Source organism: Parasteatoda tepidariorum, chromosome 5, assembly GCF_982258835.1.
Source record: "Parasteatoda tepidariorum strain Cologne lab strain chromosome 5, Ptep-v5.0, whole genome shotgun sequence".
In the NCBI taxonomy this organism is placed as follows: Eukaryota; Metazoa; Arthropoda; class Arachnida; order Araneae; family Theridiidae; genus Parasteatoda; species Parasteatoda tepidariorum.
Genome location: NC_141759.1, coordinates 46298425 through 46319754, shown reverse-complemented (window position 1 = coordinate 46319754; position 21330 = coordinate 46298425). Strand labels below are relative to the sequence as shown.

Below are 21330 nucleotides of genomic sequence, written 5' to 3'. Positions count from 1 at the left end.
GTATATGTTAACTCTTAAGTAAACCTATCATGAAAATATATTTGTTAAAACGTGTTTTATTACCTTGTATTACTGAATTTGTTTAAAATGCATTTTTTTTTCGTAAAAATAATAAGAAAATAATTTTTTATTTACAATGTTTCATTCATTTATACCTCTACACCTTTGGGCATTTTGCCAAGAAATGTACATTAACCGATTTTAGCTCTGCTCATTGACCCAACCAAATTCCTTAAAGTGGTTAAGCAACTTTACTTAAGAAGCCCCATTTATCATTTATTCCAATAGACGCGGAGGTTTAGTGGGAGAAGTTAAATATTTGCTTAAGAATTTTTTCTACAAGACAAACACATTGTAAGATTTTTTTTTCAATTAAGGCCTTGTAAGTTGCCCTTTTACCTAACGTTCAAAAAAATGTAAGCTATTTTTTATCAATTTATAACGTTACGATTTAGTGAAAGAAAAATTTAATGTTTTTATATTTTCGGTAATATTGTTAGAACTAAAAAAACATGCATTGCTGTTAAATTTTGAAGCTATCAAGATTTAAATTAGATTTTTCACTATTTACAAGAAAACTGCGCTTATTGATAATTGCAACAAAAAAAATCCCACTAAAACCAATTTTAATGCTGTGAATTTTCACTTTATAAACCCAAATAAAATTATATAAAGAAAGGGTTTATTTATTTAATTCACACAATTATTTCCTCAAGTTAAAAGTGCGATCTGTTATTATATATAAGCATCGTTTTAATGGAAGTGCTTAATCTGTTGGAAAAGTAATTATACACCGCTGTGAAACGGTAAAAGCTACACACGATGCCTTTTGTCTACAATATTACAAATAAGAATGCACCTTAATTAAAACCTGATTTATTATTCTCTATTTAAAAAAAGCAAAGTTCGTAAATCTGAAGTTTAGGTAATCTAAACAAACTGAAACCACTTTTAATAATTGTTTTAATAAATAATAATAAATAATCGTTGTAAGTTAACTTTTATAATGATAACAAAATTAAAATATTCTTATTTTATTTTATGCAGTGTATTTTAACGTCGTATTTTGAAAAACTACATTCTTCTAATAAAACAAACAAATGCGTACTAACACTTACTAGTCTTCGTCACGTGTTCTACAGACCAAAGCTATCTTAATATGCTTTTTTCAATGGATCTGATCAAACGCTGCGATCCCAATGACGTTGGTTCCCCAACGGCGTTTAATATCTTGGGAACTCTCTCAACGCAACCCATCCATCTTAAGCGAGGTCATCATTCTTAGTTTCCTTTACACTAGAAAGGTAAAGCTTTTAAAAGGGTTCAAGATCTTTCATCAAAAATATGCTCAGGGCATTTTATAGGAAAAGACTTGATGACTCTGACACTAATATGCTTTTCGTATTACCTATAAATTGCATAATTAAACAAAATTATCAATCTCTAAATTTTTCAAACTTGACCAAGTAATTTTCAAAGAATCATTTTTTTGAAGGATTAAAAGTCTATCTTTATCTGATTTAGTTAGAAACCAGCATTCACTACCGTGCAATATGATAGGTCTAAGAGAGTTGTATGTGTCTTTATTTGTATTGCATCATAAAAGAGCATTCTTGGAGTTTCACTACTCCAGGAATTATACATGGATTTGGTGAATTGGAACACTCAGTGAAACATGACTTAAGTGAAAAGTAGTAGAAGTCTCAATATGTAAAAATAAATTCATCAAAATATAATTTGAATTTGAGACAGTTTTATTTTAATTAGTACTAAACGAATTTGAAAGTGTATCATTAAACATTTAATGTTGTTTAGCTTTGTTTAAATTCTATTTCTCTGCCATTACAAAAGAGTAAGGTATTTTTGAGGTTGACAGATGATAAAAATACACCTGGGTGTAGAAAATGAGGTTAGAATTTGCACCAGAAATAACCTCCCTAATAACACTCAATTTCAACATCATTTACACCTCATAAAACCATCCGCATATATAACTCAACAGTACTTTTATTTGAAATTGGGTTAAATTATTCACACATATAGTGTAATATAGCTTAATGTAGTTATTAGTTCGTTTGAATGCTACTAAGTAACATACAACGTGGTGGCAACTTTTCACCAAGTTCTGTAAAAAAAATATTCAAGTTGTTTTACTTCTCCAGGAATTATCCATGGATTTGGTGAAATAGAACACTTAGTGAAACATCACTTTGATGAGAAGTAGTTGCTACCATTTTCAAAGTTAAACTACAAGAATTTTTTTACAGTATGGACAGGATCTCATAAAACCATGTACACTTCTTAAAACTATCCTCATGTATAACTCAGCAATATTTTTAATTGAAATTGGGTGAAATTATCCACACCTCAATTCTACTCATTTACTTGAAGTGTAGTCTGTACACTTCAGAAAAAAAAATAATCCCTCTAAGCTGGTTGTTCTAAAGTAGATTTTCAACAATCTCAATTGCGAATAAAACAACTTCATACACCTTGATTATTACAACTCGAGAGGTGGGTCTTTGAGGGACGTTTTTGAAGTAAATTAACCTTCTGACGTCCTGAAGTAATCAGTAACTAACCTAATAACTTAAAATTAATCTTCAATCAAACTTGCCGCCTTAAATAAACCTTAAAACTCCTTAAATTTTTGAAAGGGAAAGCTTAAATGTTATACTTCAAAAGCAAATTATTTGTATTACACATATTTAAAAACATGTTGTTTTCAAAAGAATTCAAAATCATAACTGTATACGATCCCGGTTTAAGTAAAGAATCAAACAGAAATCTCATAAAACCATGTACACTTCTTAAAACTATCCTCATGTATAACTCAGCAATATTTTTAGTTGAAATTGGGTGAAATTATCCACACCTCAATTCTACTCATTTACTTGAAGTGTAGTCTGTACACTTCAGAAAAAAAAATAATCCCTCTAAGCTGGTTGTTCTAAAGTAGATTTTCAACAATCTCAATTGCGAATAAAACAACTTCATACACCTTGATTATTACAACTCGAGAGGTGGGTCTTTGAGGGACGTTTTTGAAGTAAATTAACCTTCTGACGTCCTGAAGTAATCAGTAACTAACCTAATAACTTAAAATTAATCTTCAATCAAACTTGCCGCCTTAAATAAACCTTAAAACTCCTTAAATTTTTGAAAGGGAAAGCTTAAATGTTATACTTCAAAAGCAAATTATTTGTATTACACATATTTAAAAACATGTTGTTTTCAAAAGAAATTAAAATCATAACTGTATACGATCCCGGTTTAAGTAAAGAATCAAACAGAAATCTCATAAAACCATGTACACTTCTTAAAACTATCCTCATGTATAACTCAGCAATATTTTTAGTTGAAATTGGGTGAAATTATCCACACCTCAATTCTACTCATTTACTTGAAGTGTAGTCTGTACACTTCAGAAAAAAAAATAATCCCTCTAAGCTGGTTGTTCTAAAGTAGATTTTCAACAATCTCAATTGCGAATAAAACAACTTCATACACCTTGATTATTACAACTCGAGAGGTGGGTCTTTGAGGGACGTTTTTGAAGTAAATTAACCTTCTGACGTCCTGAAGTAATCAGTAACTAACCTAATAACTTAAAATTAATCTTCAATCAAACTTGCCGCCTTAAATAAACCTTAAAACTCCTTAAATTTTTGAAAGGGAAAGCTTAAATGTTATACTTCAAAAGCAAATTATTTGTATTACACATATTTAAAAACATGTTGTTTTCAAAAGAAATTAAAATCATAACTGTATACGATCCCGGTTTAAGTAAAGAATCAAACAGAAATGTCATAAAACCATGTACACTTCTTAAAACTATCCTCATGTATAACTCAGCAATATTTTTAGTTGAAATTGGGTGAAATTATCCACACCTCAATTCTACTCATTTACTTGAAGTGTAGTCTGTACACTTCAGAAAAAAAAAATAATCCCTCTAATCTGGTTGTTCTAAAGTAGATTTTCAACAATCTCAATTGCGAATAAAACAACTTCATACACCTTGATTATTACAACTCGAGAGGTGGGTCTTTGAGGGACGTTTTTGAAGTAAATTAACCTTCTGACGTCCTGAAGTAATCAGTAACTAACCTAATAACTTAAAATTAATCTTCAATCAAACTTGCCGCCTTAAATAAACCTTAAAACTCCTTAAATTTTTGAAAGGGAAAGCTTAAATGTTATACTTCAAAAGCAAATTATTTGTATTACACATATTTAAAAACATGTTGGTTTCAAAAGAAATTAAAATCATAACTGTATACGATCCCGGTTTAAGTAAAGAATCAAACAGAAATCTCATAAAACCATGTACACTTCTTAAAACTATCCTCATGTATAACTCAGCAATATTTTTAGTTGAAATTGGGTGAAATTATCCACACCTCAATTCTACTCATTTACTTGAAGTGTAGTCTGTACACTTCAGAAAAAAAAATAATCCCTCTAAGCTGGTTGTTCTAAAGTAGATTTTCAACAATCTCAATTGCGAATAAAACAACTTCATACACCTTGATTATTACAACTCGAGAGGTGGGTCTTTGAGGGACGTTTTTGAAGTAAATTAACCTTCTGACGTCCTGAAGTAATCAGTAACTAACCTAATAACTTAAAATTAATCTTCAATCAAACTTGCCGCCTTAAATAAACCTTAAAACTCCTTAAATTTTTGAAAAGGAAAGCTTAAATGTTATACTTCAAAAGCAAATTATTTGTATTACACATATTTAAAAACATGTTGTTTTCAAAAGAAATCAAAATCATAACTGTATACGATCCCGGTTTAAGTAAAGAATCAAACAGAAATCTCATAAAACCATGTACACTTCTTAAAACTATCCTCATGTATAACTCAGCAATATTTTTAGTTGAAATTGGGTGAAATTATCCACACCTCAATTCTACTCATTTACTTGAAGTGTAGTCTGTACACTTCAGAAAAAAAAAATAATCCCTCTAAGCTGGTTGTTCTAAAGTAGATTTTCAACAATCTCAATTGCGAATAAAACAACTTCATACACCTTGATTATTACAACTCGAGAGGTGGGTCTTTGAGGGACGTTTTTGAAGTAAATTAACCTTCTGACGTCCTGAAGTAATCAGTAACTAACCTAATAACTTAAAATTAATCTTCAATCAAACTTGCCGCCTTAAATAAACCTTAAAACTCCTTAAATTTTTGAAAGGGAAAGCTTAAATGTTATACTTCAAAAGCAAATTATTTGTATTACACATATTTAAAAACATGTTGTTTTCAAAAGAAATTAAAATCATAACTGTATACGATCCCGGTTTAAGTAAAGAATCAAACAGAAATCTCATAAAACCATGTACACTTCTTAAAACTATCCTCATGTATAACTCAGCAATATTTTTAGTTGAAATTGGGTGAAATTATCCACACCTCAATTCTACTCATTTACTTGAAGTGTAGTCTGTACACTTCAGAAAAAAAAAATAATCCCTCTAAGCTGGTTGTTCTAAAGTAGATTTTCAACAATCTCAATTGCGAATAAAACAACTTCATACACCTTGATTATTACAACTCGAGAGGTGGGTCTTTGAGGGACGTTTTTGAAGTAAATTAACCTTCTGACGTCCTGAAGTAATCAGTAACTAACCTAATAACTTAAAATTAATCTTCAATCAAACTTGCCGCCTTAAATAAACCTTAAAACTCCTTAAATTTTTGAAAGGGAAAGCTTAAATGTTATACTTCAAAAGCAAATTATTTGTATTACACATATTTAAAAACATGTTGTTTTCAAAAGAAATTAAAATCATAACTGTATACGATCCCGGTTTAAGTAAAGAATCAAACAGAAATCTCATAAAACCATGTACACTTCTTAAAACTATCCTCATGTATAACTCAGCAATATTTTTAGTTGAAATTGGGTGAAATTATCCACACCTCAATTCTACTCATTTACTTGAAGTGTAGTCTGTACACTTCAGAAAAAAAAATAATCCCTCTAAGCTGGTTGTTCTAAAGTAGATTTTCAACAATCTCAATTGCGAATAAAACAACTTCATACACCTTGATTATTACAACTCGAGAGGTGGGTCTTTGAGGGACGTTTTTGAAGTAAATTAACCTTCTGACGTCCTGAAGTAATCAGTAACTAACCTAATAACTTAAAATTAATCTTCAATCAAACTTGCCGCCTTAAATAAACCTTAAAACTCCTTAAAGTTTTGAAAAGGAAAGCTTAAATGTTATACTTCAAAAGCAAATTATTTGTATTACACATATTTAAAAACATGTTGTTTTCAAAAGAAATCAAAATCATAACTGTATACGATCCCGGTTTAAGTAAAGAATCAAACAGAAATCTCATAAAACCATGTACACTTCTTAAAACTATCCTCATGTATAACTCAGCAATATTTTTAGTTGAAATTGGGAGAAATTATCCACACCTCAATTCTACTCATTTACTTGAAGTGTAGTCTGTACACTTCAGAAAAAAAAAATAATCCCTCTAAGCTGGTTGTTCTAAAGTAGATTTTCAACAATCTCAATTGCGAATAAAACAACTTCATACACCTTGATTATTACAACTCGAGAGGTGGGTCTTTGAGGGACGTTTTTGAAGTAAATTAACCTTCTGACGTCCTGAAGTAATCAGTAACTAACCTAATAACTTAAAATTAATCTTCAATCAAACTTGCCGCCTTAAATAAACCTTAAAACTCCTTAAATTTTTGAAAGGGAAAGCTTAAATGTTATATTTCAAAAGCAAATTATTTGTATTACACATATTTAAAAACATGTTGTTTTCAAAAGAAATCAAAATCATAACTGTATACGATCCCGGTTTAAGTAAAGAATCAAACAGAAATCTCATAAAACCATGTACACTTCTTAAAACTATCCTCATGTATAACTCAGCAATATTTTTAGTTGAAATTGGGTGAAATTATCCACACCTCAATTCTACTCATTTACTTGAAGTGTAGTCTGTACACTTCAGAAAAAAAAAATAATCCCTCTAAGCTGGTTGTTCTAAAGTAGATTTTCAACAATCTCAATTGCGAATAAAACAACTTCATACACCTTGATTATTACAACTCGAGAGGTGGGTCTTTGAGGGACGTTTTTGAAGTAAATTAACCTTCTGACGTCCTGAAGTAATCAGTAACTAACCTAATAACTTAAAATTAATCTTCAATCAAACTTGCCGCCTTAAATAAACCTTAAAACTCCTTAAATTTTTGAAAGGGAAAGCTTAAATGTTATACTTCAAAAGCAAATTATTTGTATTACACATATTTAAAAACATGTTGTTTTCAAAAGAAATCAAAATCATAACTGTATACGATCCCGGTTTAAGTAAAGAATCAAACAGAAATCTCATAAAACCATGTACACTTCTTAAAACTATCCTCATGTATAACTCAGCAATATTTTTAGTTGAAATTGGGTGAAATTATCCACACCTCAATTCTACTCATTTACTTGAAGTGTAGTCTGTACACTTCAGAAAAAAAAATAATCCCTCTAAGCTGGTTGTTCTAAAGTAGATTTTCAACAATCTCAATTGCGAATAAAACAACTTCATACACCTTGATTATTACAACTCGAGAGGTTGATCGTTGAGGGATGTTTTGGAAGTCTACTTGAAATTAACCTTCAATCAAACTTCAAAAATGAGACTTCAACCAATCAAAAAACTCAAATAAACCTTAAAACACCTTAAATTTTTGAAAGGGAAAGCCTGTACCTTAAAAGTAAATTTTTTGTATTGCACAAACTTAGAAACATGTTGTCTTTAAAAGAAATCTGTACTGAATCATAACTGTATACGATTTCGGGTTTCAGTTAAGAATCAAACAGAAATCACATAATATTCCGATGTCCTTTCCTCGCCTTAAAATGTTATGATGCAACTGCATATCAAGAAAAACATATTTCTCAAAAAGCAAAAATATTAACTTTCCACCGAATGATTGATTTGAATACTTCTGCAAGAGACTTCAATAAGAAACGGTTTTAGAAAAACATATTCAATATTTCATATCCACATCGAATTCAAAGAGTTTTATGGCCTCTTGAATTACTAAAATCTATCTTATGATGTTTTCAAAGAAGGATGCACATTTTAATAAAAACTTTTGACTTGTAATATAAAAGTAAAAATACAATAATTACGATTGTATTATACAAAACTTTAGTTATAACTCGCATAAAAATGGATCATATAAATGCATGTTTCATGCATAGATGCATGCTTTCCGAAATAAAAATATTGAATGGAATTTAAAACGAAACTTTTGATTAGTATATTACGGTATATCGATACAAAAAAACATAATTTATAACTCTACAATCTTAAATATAACGTCTTAAACACTTAATTGAACTTGTACTGATAGTTTCTCGGGAGAAATTAGTTAAATTTTTATTGGTAGGTTTTATGTAAAAATTTTATTTACATATATTTTAATATTTATTTTTAAAAAAAACTTCAATCGCTCAATAGTAAAATTTCAATAGCAATTCAGACATACTTTTAAGGGCTGTATTAAAACTTATTAGAACATTTTGCTCAAACAAAACATTTCATGATATTTGATAAAATTCTACCTGTACTTTTCTATTTTTTCAGTAAAAAAAAACATTTACCACTTTCGATACTCGAACATATTTCAAGCGGCATCCTGAATCTCAAAATATTGATTTTCAGAAAACTTTAGCGAAGATTATTAAGTTAGTAATATCCTCCTCGCATAAGTTGGAAAAATGCTTTTAGCATAAATATTGATTGCAGGCAAAAAGAAAACCTTATTTTGTATCACGGAGAAAAAAAATTAAGATACAAATTGACTGATTGGAAGCCAGGTTATTTTTTAATTTAGACGAAATTCTATTTATTTTAATAAGCGGGAAAGTCTTAAAAATTTAATAATGCTTATTAATATTTGACTTGAATTAACTCTTGTGTTTCTTTCTCTTAAATATTGACATAGGGAGTGTTTTTAGCTGCGAAACAGTTTAATTAAAAACGTATTAAGTTAAAAATGTTTTCTCAATTCTGGCATTAAAAAAGTTACTTTAAACAAGAAAGGATAGCTTTTTTTGTAATTGCTTTATAAGATAGTTAGTGACAACTATAAATAAGAAATAATAATGAATATTCAGATAAAAATAATATTAATATTCCGTGAGTAGTTATTATATTAAACATAAGAAGTGCTACAAAATTTTTGTTTGCTGTTGTAGTGTTGGCATTTTGTGAATAAAAAGAGCTACTCTCGTGCTCGTAAATGGAAATCCTTTCACAAGATTTTTAAGTACTTATTTAGTATTACTAAATATATTACACATGGCACCTATTAAATATTTGCTAAGCCTATTAAGTGCTTCTTTAAAACTATTTGAAATTATTAAGTACTATTAAGTATTAAGTTTTTGACATCCGGTGGCTGAGTGGTAGCTCTTCGCGCTCCCGTGCCACAGGTCCTGGGTTCGATCCTCTGGTCGGGCAAAGTTGACTCAGCCTTTCATCCCTTCAGTGGGTTGATAAATGAGTACCAAGTATGCTTGGGAACTAAGCACTGGAGGTTTAACGTTAGGCTGACCACCTAACCGGAACATCTGCTCCTGCATCCCTGAGCCCAAGGTCAAGAAAACTGAGATGGGCACATTAGGCCTTTGCCCTCAATGGGCTGTCGCACCACTGAGTTTAGTTTCTTAAGTACTCATTTAATACTACTTTTTGGCACTTATTTAAAACTTACTAAACCTCATAATACTTACTGAACTAAAAAACATACTTAACTTAGAAGTCTCTTCGAGTTTAAAGAAAGAACTTGATAGGTTTAGCCTACTTTTTAAAAAAAAAAAAAAAATTATTTTTTGTAAACACAACATATTTCGTTAATTGACGTTATTTTATAGCTCACACTGCGATAATAAGTCTGGTCAAAACTACCAGAATATAGTAGAATTAACGTGATTCACAGGATCTATTGGAGCTCTAAATGCAAGTAAATGTAAGTAAATTTCACGGTGCTTTGGTTAAATTAACAATAAAATTTAGTTTTATAATATCCTATAAAATTCGGCCAATTTAATAAGGTTTAGCAATTTTATCAAGATACTTCACAACACGGCATAAAAATTATTTATTCGGTTAAATTCAGTTTTTAGTTTTGTGTTTCTTACCTGGTGTGTGGTGATTGGAGCTTTATAATTTTGAAACCTATATTTCTCGGTAAGCCATTGCAATATAAACGGAAAACTTACCTAATGAAGGGTTTAAATACTGTATATTTTTGTTTTATTAATCAGAATAATTTTTTTCATCAAAATTGTCACTACCATACCGTGTGGTAATTTTACCTTTTTTTTTTCTTCGTTTGTGATTTCGATATTTTCAGGCAAATTTTAAAGGCCAAAGCATTTTCGGATTGTACTGAGAACAATAATTTTAATTATGATACAATTTCGTTCATTAAATTATACAAACAATTGTACTAAGTTTAGTTACCCTCATTTGATTTCAAAAAACAAATCTACGAAATTACGAAATTGCATCTACTTTTAGCTCTTTTTAGCTCATTATCTATTGTTATTTTCATATTTTAGAAAGTATAATTAATGTCTCAGTTTAAGTATAAAAATCACTTCTCTACTATCTCTGACTTGTTAGGAAACTGAATATTAACATTTCAATTTTCATTCTATTTTTTTTTTAATTTTAAAATTTTAATTTTTATGTTCTAGTTTTCAAATGAAATTCCAAGGAAGCTTTCAAACTAAAACAGCGAATAAAGTCAGAAATTGTATTCCGCGGGGTTAAGTAAAAAGTTTTCAGCCAAAAACAACTATCTTATAAAATGATAAATACATACTAAATCAGCAAACCTATCAGTGTAACTCAGATCTGGGTTACTTAAATCAAAAAGTCCTCCAAGAAATCAAACTTTTCTCAATAACGTATACAGGAGTTTCTTTGTCTTCTGAATTGGGTTAAAAATTACAAGACTACAAGAATTACAAGACAAAATTACAAGAACATTGTTAATCGTAAACTCAAAATTGGGTTGTCTGTTCATCGAAGGAAATAAAATATAAAATGAAAATTTGGTAGCATTTACTATATATACCTAATCTCTGTAATTAAATAAATATTACTGTTGGGCTTACACTGTAAAACGTTACAGTAAAAATGGAATTTATGGTGAAATGGACTTTGCAGATAAAGCATCCGAGGTACCAGTACTTTTTGCCGCAAATTTATCCAGATTTTACAGTGTATAACGTGACTGATTCTTTGGCATCTATGTTGCACACACTGATGCCTTAACAAATAAAGGAACGCTTGCGTTAACAATCGCACGGAATCAATGTGAATATTGTATTACGTTTGGTTTGTTTAGAATTTCCTGTGACGTGATGATTCAATAAAGGGCTTGTTACATTCATTTATATTTCTTTCATTTAACCTTTTCCCTTACTTACATGCTGCATTTCATAACATGCATTATTAAGCGAATTCTTTTATTTTCGTCCCCTCTAATCCCTTTCAAAAATTTTGTCTAAATCATTGTTTAAAAAAATTGGAATTTTAAGTGGAATCATTATAACTTCTTGCGTCCTTCAAAAACGTTCTATCTCCTACCTTTCATAAATTTGTGCTAATACATTTAACACAAAATCTGCGAAAACTAAGTAATATTTAGTTATATTTAAAACTAAGAACAGGAACAAAATAAGAATTTGAAATACAAAGAAAGTTCCTTTTTAGAAAGGGTAAAAAGAAGAGAAAGAATTCTTTTGTACCTTCGTCGTCGTTTCATTTTTGGTTTAAAATTCTTCAAAGCTATTAAAAGACATTACAGAGTTTCCGTGATTCAATTAAGTGAACTATGAAAAGTAGCAGAATAATTCCGAAACGAGTTTTTTTTAAAGGGGTTTTTTTCAAATTGCATTTTTTTTTATAATAAATGTTACACAAATATTTCATTTACTTTAGGCTTAACTTTTTTAAAACTTCCACTCCTTTGTCAACCCAACATTTGATACAGGGAAATGATTTTTAGAAGTCTATGAAATAATGGAAAATAACATTTTCACGCAACAAACTTATTTTCAACATTCTATACAAGTCCTAAAAATAAATACAGATATTCGGATTCGGGTTATGACGTATTCAATAAGATTTCCCTTTAATTACTATTAAATGAATAAGAGGAATAACACTATTTTGCGAAACTCACTGAATTGTGAAAAAATAGATGCTTTCGATGATACTCTGAGTGTCAGTTTTAAATTCAGTGACGGTCATAACTTGTGTTTATTAAAATAAGGTGGTATTTGGGGAAGCACACAAGACCTTCGACCTTCATCTCTGATAAAGAAGCAACAACATTAAAAGTACGCATGCTCAGGAAAAAATATCTTGTTATGCTCTACATTTAATCACCATACTCTAACTAAATTTCGCCAATCTCGCCGAAATGTAAATAAGATTTTTTAAGTTGTTTTACGTAACTCAGTAATTGCAACCCTGTACTTGCTGCGTACAATACTAATTAATCAAAAGTGAACTAAGTTCACAGTTTTATTTTTCTTCACATACCTCAAAAATAAACCACGCTCTACATGCTGCATAAAGTTAACTTAAAAATATAAAGTTCGTAGAAAAATGTCTGTCAGGTAATACTGCTTTCTAAATAACCGATATTTCAACTTTATCATAATCTTTAAAAGTGTTTCCATCATGTTTAATATTTGTTAACTTTCTTCAAAGATTTTTAACAAATATTCTAAGCAATTGAAATAAGTTAAATCACCATCCTCTTACATCCTTCTAACATTAACTCAAGAGTAATTACAGAAAGGGAAAAAAATAATATTTTCGATCTTTAAACTCCTTTTTTTTAAATTGAGATCTTTAATAACGAAACTTGGGTACCGTATACTTAAATAAAATACAAACTTTTCTAAATCACGAAACATCTCTTTAGAATTCGGGAGATCTTTTTGGTAAGCAGCTGAAATGCTTAGATCTTGGTTTCGCTGTGAAGTTTTGGAAAAAAAAACTCGTTGTTAGTACGATACACCAGAATATTAAACTCAGAAGATATAAAATAGGATGATAAAACGCCCTCAGTAGACAGTTTTGCTTCTTGCTTGGAAATTCGGTTTCGTGGTATTGGTTGAGCGAACATAAATCAATAGGGAACAAAAAAAGTTCTGAAAAATAAAATTGGCGTGCTGAAATATTTCCCATGTGGCTTGTTAGAAAGTATTGTTGAATAGAATTTATGCCGCAATATTTTTCATTTTTTTAAAGAAAACATAAGAAAATATGTCTTACATTTCTAATACGTTTTATGTTTTATAATTATTATTTATTAATTAGATATCTTTTTCTTAAATAAAATGCAGAATAATTAGTAATATACCTTATGGAATGCTAAGAACTTTCGTTAAAAATTATTTAGTGACTATCATTTTAAATCGAATAAGTTTTTTCAAGAGATTTATTTGTAGTACGCCTACTATATGTTTTATTTCGAGACGTTAATTAAAAGTTTTGAAACCTATGTTTTACAACTACAGTTATTAATTATAATTTAATTTTACATAAAACTTTTTTTTGATATCATAGAAAGCTTTAAAAAATATAATTTTAAATACAGAGAAAAATAATACGTTTATTAAAAAGCTATATGATGCAAAATAATTCTATTTTTAATGAGAAAACTATATATCATTAGTTGTTATTGTTGTTGCTGTTTAGGCAGAGGGGTGCGATTGTTTCTGTTTTCCAGTAGCGTCATCTTTGGCCAATAATTCGACTTTTGCCTCACCCATACGTCACACCCGTTTATAGGGCTGACCCACCCATACATCCATTCATTCATTCATCCACAGATCGTAACTTTGACCTGAATCAGTGAACGATTGATCTCCAATCAAGTACCCCCAGAGGTATTGGTTTGTTATGGGAACGTGGAGGACTTTGCGACTCAACAGATTTAGCGTGCATCATTCACCTACACGAGGAGTCTTCGGCCGGTGGGGTCCGAACCCACAAACTCTTGGACATGGGCCCAGTGCCCTACCGACCAGGCTACCTCGGCCCCATATGATTAGTTAAGTATAAAAGTAATAATTACACTGGGGATCATTATTTTCTGTTCCATAAGATTTTTAATGAAACTAGGATATTTTCGCATAGCTGATTTCAACCCTGTAATTGGTTTCTCTCTTTATACTATAGTTAATTTCTAAATGACTTTTTCTGTCTATTTGTTATCGATATGTACAATCTTAAAGATTTTATATATAACAGTGGGTCGCACAAATGTTGCGACGAAGATCAAGGGGAGTTATGGCACATCGTTAGAATTAAAATTACATAGAAACCCAAACTCGGAAATGTCGTCATGTGCTGTAGAGGTGCTTTCTTTTTATGCATTGTCTCTCTCTCTCTCTCTCTCTCTCTATATATATATATATATATATATATATATATATATATATATATATATATATATAAGGTTTTTAAACTTCACACCGAAAATAGACTAAAAATGTCATTTAAAAATATCTAGCTTTAGAAGTAAAACTAATTTTAAATTTGAAATTCCCACACCCGAATCGGGCAGGATCAAGTATTTGTATATATGCAGGAATAAAATTTGTTTAACAATATTATCATTTATGTAATTTTATGTATCTGAACGAAAAAATGAAAACATGTGTTAAACAAAAGCAATGAACGAGTTCAGAATACGAAATGACCAGAAAAGAAGGATATAAAAGAAACTAACCTATAAAAAGTGGGATATTGATTAAGATTGAACTAAAATGAACGAGTTGAGATCACGAAACGATCAGAAAAGAAATGCTTAAACGAAATAAAATATAAAAGCTTCGATTTCGACTAAAAGTCGGGTAAAATGAACAATCTGAGACCTCGAAACAATCAGAAGAGAATTTAACATATAAAAGTAAAGGTTTTGAATGAAACTGGAGTAAAATGAATGAGTAAAATGATCACGAAATGGTCAGAAAAGAAATATATAAAAGCTAGGGATATTGAATTGAGGTGAAATTAACGATCTCAGATCATGAAAAGATGCAAAATGAAAATTACAAAAGAAACTAAAATATAAAAGTAAGGGTTTTGAATAAGACTGGGGGTAAAATGAATGAGCTGAAATCATGAAATGATCAGAAAAAAGTGAATAGATCTCAGATGAAAGAGCTGAGATCATGAAATGATCAGAAAAAAATATAAAAGACATTGAAAAGAAGCAGATTGCTAATAGATCAACAAAAAAAAAGGCAAAAATAAAAAAAGATGGGGTATTGGATAAGTAAGACAAATGAACTGCTCAGATTGCTAATAGATCACGAAAAAAAGTAAAAATGAAATTAAAATATGGCATTAGATAAATAAGACGAAATGAACGGCTCAGATTGCTGATAGATCTCCAAAAAAGGTAAAAAGGAAATTACAATATAAAAGATAGGGCATTAGATAAGTAAGACGATATTAACAGCTCAGATTGCTAATAGATCTCCAACAAAGGTAGAAATAAAATTATATAAAAAATTGGGTATCGGATAAGTAACATGAAATGAACGGCTCAGATTGCTAATAGATCAGCAAAAAAAGGTAAAAATAAAAAAGATGTGGTATTGGATACGTAAGACGAAATGAACGGCTCAGATTGCTAATAGATCAGAAAAAAGGTATAAATAAAACTGAATAAAAGATGGGGTATTGGATACGGTAAGACGAAATGAACTGCTCAGAGTGTTAATAGATCCACAAAAAAGTTAAAAATAAACTTAAAATATAAAAAAATAAAAAAGCTCAGATTGCTAATTGCTCAGATTGAGCTCAGATTGCTAATAGATCTCCAACAAAGGTAGAAATAAAATCATATAAAAGATGGGGTATCGGATAAGTAAAATGAAATGAACGGCTGAGATTGCTAATAGATCAGCAAAAAAAGGTAAAAATAAAAAAGATATGGTATTGGATACGGTAAGACGAAATGAACTGCTCAGAGTGGTAATAGATCCACAAAAAAGTTAAAAATAAACTTAAAATATAAAAAATGGGGCATTGGATAAGTAAGATGAAATAAACGGCATATATTGCTAATACATCAGCGAAAAAGGTTATGATAAAATTAAAATATAGGAGGTGGGATATTAAAGGAGACTACAGTGAAATTAACGAGCGAGGTGATTTGACTGTGTAATAAGTTCTAGAGATAGGCGAGCAATAGTAATAGGGCAGACAGTTCCCTTAGTTTTAATAAACGATTTGCAAAAGTTTGCTATTCGGTCAAAGAAACATTTGCAAGCCTTATTGATATAAAATTTTATTAATAAAATGTCAAACTTTTCCATTCGCTAAATTTATTTGAAATATATAATATTTGAAATAAATTAAATTGAATAATATTTGAAATCTGATTTATAAGTATTTAAATTCCTTTCTAAATTACAACTGTTGTTATTATCAACTTCTTTTAAAGTAGTCAAAGACAACGTAGAAAACAACTTCATTTTATTCCAATATCTCAATAAAAAATACTTCCTTTTTCGCCAATATCTTAAGATACGACTTTCACTAATACATTTAAGAAAACTGAATTAGTGAATGTCACAAATAAATTCTATTCCGTAAGACGCCTGGAGCACAGCAGCAATATCTTAAGAAAAATCTTGCTTTCAGTAAATATTCATTTTCTTTCTAATTTCATTAACAATGGAAACTTCTAAATTCATGTTTGAGTAATTATTCATAGGACTTCGCAGATAATGGTTTTCTTTCTATGCATGACTATTTTTTTTGTTTCATGAAAGAATGAGTAAATATAATTTTTCTTCATGCTTCCTTTTGTCTCATTTGCAATGCAAAATTCTAGAAAAATTTTATCGAAACATTATTTTTTCGGAATAAAGAAATGTATTGTACGTACTCAGAGTTTGCTTTTTATCAAAATTTATCAATTCTTTTATTTAATATAGGTTTTTTTTAAAGTAAAGAAACCACGAAACTTATTTTCATTATTTAAAGAAAGCTCTAGAATCTCAAATTGAAATTTCAAACTATGCTATTAGTTAGAGTCATGGAATGAATATGATTCAATTTTAAAGTTCATTCCTATAATTGAATTACGCTATGTTTTTGTATAAACCATATGTCTAAATATTGGAATTAAAATAGAACATGATGAAGAAAAAAATAAGCCGATTCTTATAGTGGTAAAACTTAATTTTATCCTATTTTGTGAGAAATATATCGTACTATCTGCTTTCTTTCAAATATAATCAAAGTTTAAAAAATTGAAAAAGAAAAAAATATTAATTTTATGTTCAAGTAATATTCATGTTCAAGTAATATTACATGGAGCATTGAAAATAATTATTTTTCTTTTCTGTGCCTAAATACCTTTTCTTGGTTTAATGATAAAAAGTGGTAAATATAAATTTCTTATTGCTTTTATTTGAGTAATTTAATGTACTAAAATTTTAGTCAATCTTCTGTTTCCTTCTAAACAAAAAATAAAGAAAAAATAATCATTTATGTGCAATCATTGTCTTTTGATTTAGTTACTTTTAGATTAACTCTGGAACTTTTAACAAAACTCACAAAACTGTGGAAGTTTTCACTGAATTTATGCAAGTTGAAACAATTTTTAATATCAGAAAATACACAATTTAATTTTCTAATTCAAAATTCAATTGGAAAATTTGATTAAGTTCAGACATATTTTGCAGTGTCCATGGATAAAACAACTCCGGTACACTTACCGTACTGAATGAGAATGCCATTTCTGGTTAAAAAGAAATTATTCTGAAATAATAGGTAATAATCATAATAAAAACTGAACATAGTGGATTTTATCTCTGTGTTTCGAAGTGAATGGTTAGCAATCGTTGCAGGACTCGTCTGTTAATTAAAACTCGTCTCCAATTAACATGACATTCATTTCCATTGGGTCTCTTCACATGTTAACATCTATTGGAATGAAATTACAGAAAACCTTTGCTAAAGGAAGCTTACGTCATTCATCTCCTCGTCTACAGAGCTGACTCCTTAGAGATACTCGCCCGAATAAAAGCGCAAAATTGGAAAGCCTGGTTGTCACGTCCACAACATCACTGGTATAAGGGTACTAGTCTTTAACACTTTCTTGCAAACGGAGGTCCAACACCAGCCTCTCACGTCTGACCAGCGGCAACATTATGCGCCCACTATTCCGAGGACAGGAAGATTCATAGTTTGTCTAAGCTAAGAACTTCTCCCGTCACAAAGTATGAGGCCGTCTGCTGCTCTGGAGCTGCTTATTCCAAAAAGGGTAGCTTCTCTTCAATCTAGGGCTAACACAGTAGACCGAAGGAAAAGATTCCCCTTCTCTCGCTGACCCGAGCCGTAACCTGTCCTTAGCAATGACCCTACAACCCAACTTAAAATAGCTATACCAGTTACTATAGTTACCGCCACGAGCCCAAACATAAGACAAACTATACACACCTTGCCCTAAATGCCATCAATACAGAGCATCGCCCGAACACATCTTAGACTGCTCTGGAATTTTATGAAAATACATCTATACCCCCCCCCCCAACTTCTGTTTATTGATTTCATGCGTGTCAATGATTCACAGATTATAGCCTAAAATAATTAGATAAAGTAGCATTATGCCGCCATCTTGGTGACTGCAACTCTCTTGCGACTGCAACTTCCAGTGTGGAAATATTGAGTTTCTATTCTTAAACACTCCATTTTATTTATCAGTATTTTTATATTGTCAAAGAAAACATAATTATCTACTATTTCTTTAATTATTTTTTTTCCTTCCTGAAATTATATATTTAGTTTTCATTTCATTCATAGAAAATAATGCTTAATCTATAAGTTAAATTTTTCTCATTTTTTTCCTTCATAATACTCCATAATTTATTTTTTCTAAACTCTTTGAAATTTTTTGAAGTCTGAATTTTATGAAATTCAAAGGAGTAAATATAGTTAGACATAATTAAAATAATATTAGTTTTTTTTAAATATTTTAAAAATAAGGCATGTGATAAAAAGTCAATAATTAGTAAATGGGGCCTTTGTCACATTTAATAACAAAATAGATGAGTTCTGATTTGTACAAAAATTGATAAATATTTCTTTGGGAAATTCTCATTCAAATTCTGAATATTAAATATAAAAAAAGTTATTTTACGCTGTAGCAAAATTTTACTATAATATATGAAATATTTTAAATTATAAAAAATAACGAAATTAAGAGTTCAGAAGGGAATTAGAACATCTTATTAAAACGTAGAAATTTTAAATTTATTCATTTCAAAAGTATTTAATATGTTGCGCTAGTTTACGTTTAATTCTCCCAACGAAACACCCAAATACATAAGTGCTATTAAATTTATTTTGTAAGCTCACTAACGAAAAAAAATATTTAAGTTAAAAACAATATTGGTAGTCTATTTCAATTTCTTTCAGGTGAATATAATTAATGGAATCAAATTTCTTAAACCTCAAATTGAAGAAAAAAGTTAATAAATAATAGTTCATAAATAATATCATGTAAAATTTGTTACAAATTAATAAATAAATTAACTTACATTTTGTAATGTGCAGTTATTATTATCTCACTAAGCTTTTTCGGCTTTCCGGCAGAGCCAGGAGCACGGCAAAGTTTACCATATTCTGTTAGTTTTGATGATAATTCTTTTTTCTCAGTGTAGTGTCAATTTAACCACAGAATATCATGGTTAAATTAAAACATGTAGATATAACTTTAGAATTTTTATGTGCTAAATATTTATTATTCATTTATATTGTTATAAATTTATCGTTCTGTTTGCTTTCATTACAAATATATTAAAAATACAAAAATTAAAAAAATTAAAAATACAGGACAATGACCTTTTTTATGTTTTAACAAAATATTTCGTGCGATCTCAAAACTTTAAACGTTCCATTATTAAATAATAACTAAAATGAATATTTTTGCTCGATTAACAAAACCGTTGTGTATTTAAAACAGTTGCTATTCGGAATATTTTAACAGATTAAGTGATTTAATACCTTTTATTCCCAAACAAGTTGTTTTAATTTCAATATCACGGAGTTTAAAATAAGTTATTATTCTATTATGAGAATAATTACTAGAAGACATAAAATAACGATAACTTAGAGAAATGAAAGTACTAGCATAAAAACGCATGATCAACCTGTCCATGTTTGAAAAAACCTTTAAGCAACCGAGCATTTTCGATCGTAGATTGCTGTAAAAAATTCTCAATTTTGCTGACACATTGTCTTTCAAAATTTTTACACCTAAAACTGAAATAAAGTGTGTAAAATATTGTTTAGCAAGCAATGGTGTTTCAAATTGCATTTAATTTTAACTTCCGCAGAAACTATATTATATTTCGTTTATTTGCAGACAGACTGCCCTGAATTATCAAACCACTTTATCTCATAATTAAATTATAATTCTTCATATTTTATCAAATTAAATATATAGAATTTTTTTTTGACTTTTTTGCATATTTTTAAAATGATTCATACTCAAAATTAGGTTAAAAACTTTATGTTTCAGTGTTTGTTAAATGATTTTGCCTTTTTTTTGTAAAATTTAGTGAATAATCAAAATTAATTGTTTGAAGCATTATACTAATTATAATTTCAATTTTTTATTTTTTAGATTACAATGAAATTCTGATTAGCACATCTGAAGATTATTAAATGATTTTGGATTTCTCAAATAGGTATGTTTTTCTTTATTTATAATTTCAAGTGGTGATAATAATTAAATCTGGTGATTTAAAAAAATTTTTCTTTTCATAAAAAACGAACAAATATGCCTTTTTGTTTAAATAAAATATATAATGTATATATTTATATTTTTAATGATTTTTCAAATTGTGAATTTTATGTTGATTAAAAAATAACATTTATTTATCAGAAAAATAAATACATATTTTTCCATGAAAAAAAAGAAGAAAAAAATTTAAATGCCGTGTTTTTTAAATTATAAATTTTTTTTAATTAGGATATTGATTTGGAAAAATGCACAAATGCAGGTATTTTTTACAACCCATTTATGAAAAGGATAATAATTACTACAAATACATAAATATGAATATTAATTATAACAAAGAAATTAATAACAATATTAATCATGGATGATAATAAATATTTTTTTCTTGCAATGTATAGTTGAGAGTAAATTGAATAGGCTCATTATAAAATCAATCTACCCTGTGTCTGAGAACAAAAAAAACTTTAAATAAAAATAGCGGAC

At 28.9% G+C, this 21330-nt stretch overlaps 1 protein-coding gene across 1 annotated transcript in view; it reads left to right on the top strand.

Annotated features, from left to right (window-relative positions):
* The window catches only part of LOC107445025 (glutamate receptor ionotropic, NMDA 2B), a 256192-nt gene that overhangs the window by 52918 nt on the left and 181944 nt on the right, over nt 1–21330 (top strand). The window contains exon 2 of the mRNA XM_043047036.3: nt 20731–20794. The gene's annotated coding sequence lies outside the window, so the exon portion shown is untranslated. The remainder of the gene's footprint in view (nt 1–20730; nt 20795–21330) is intronic.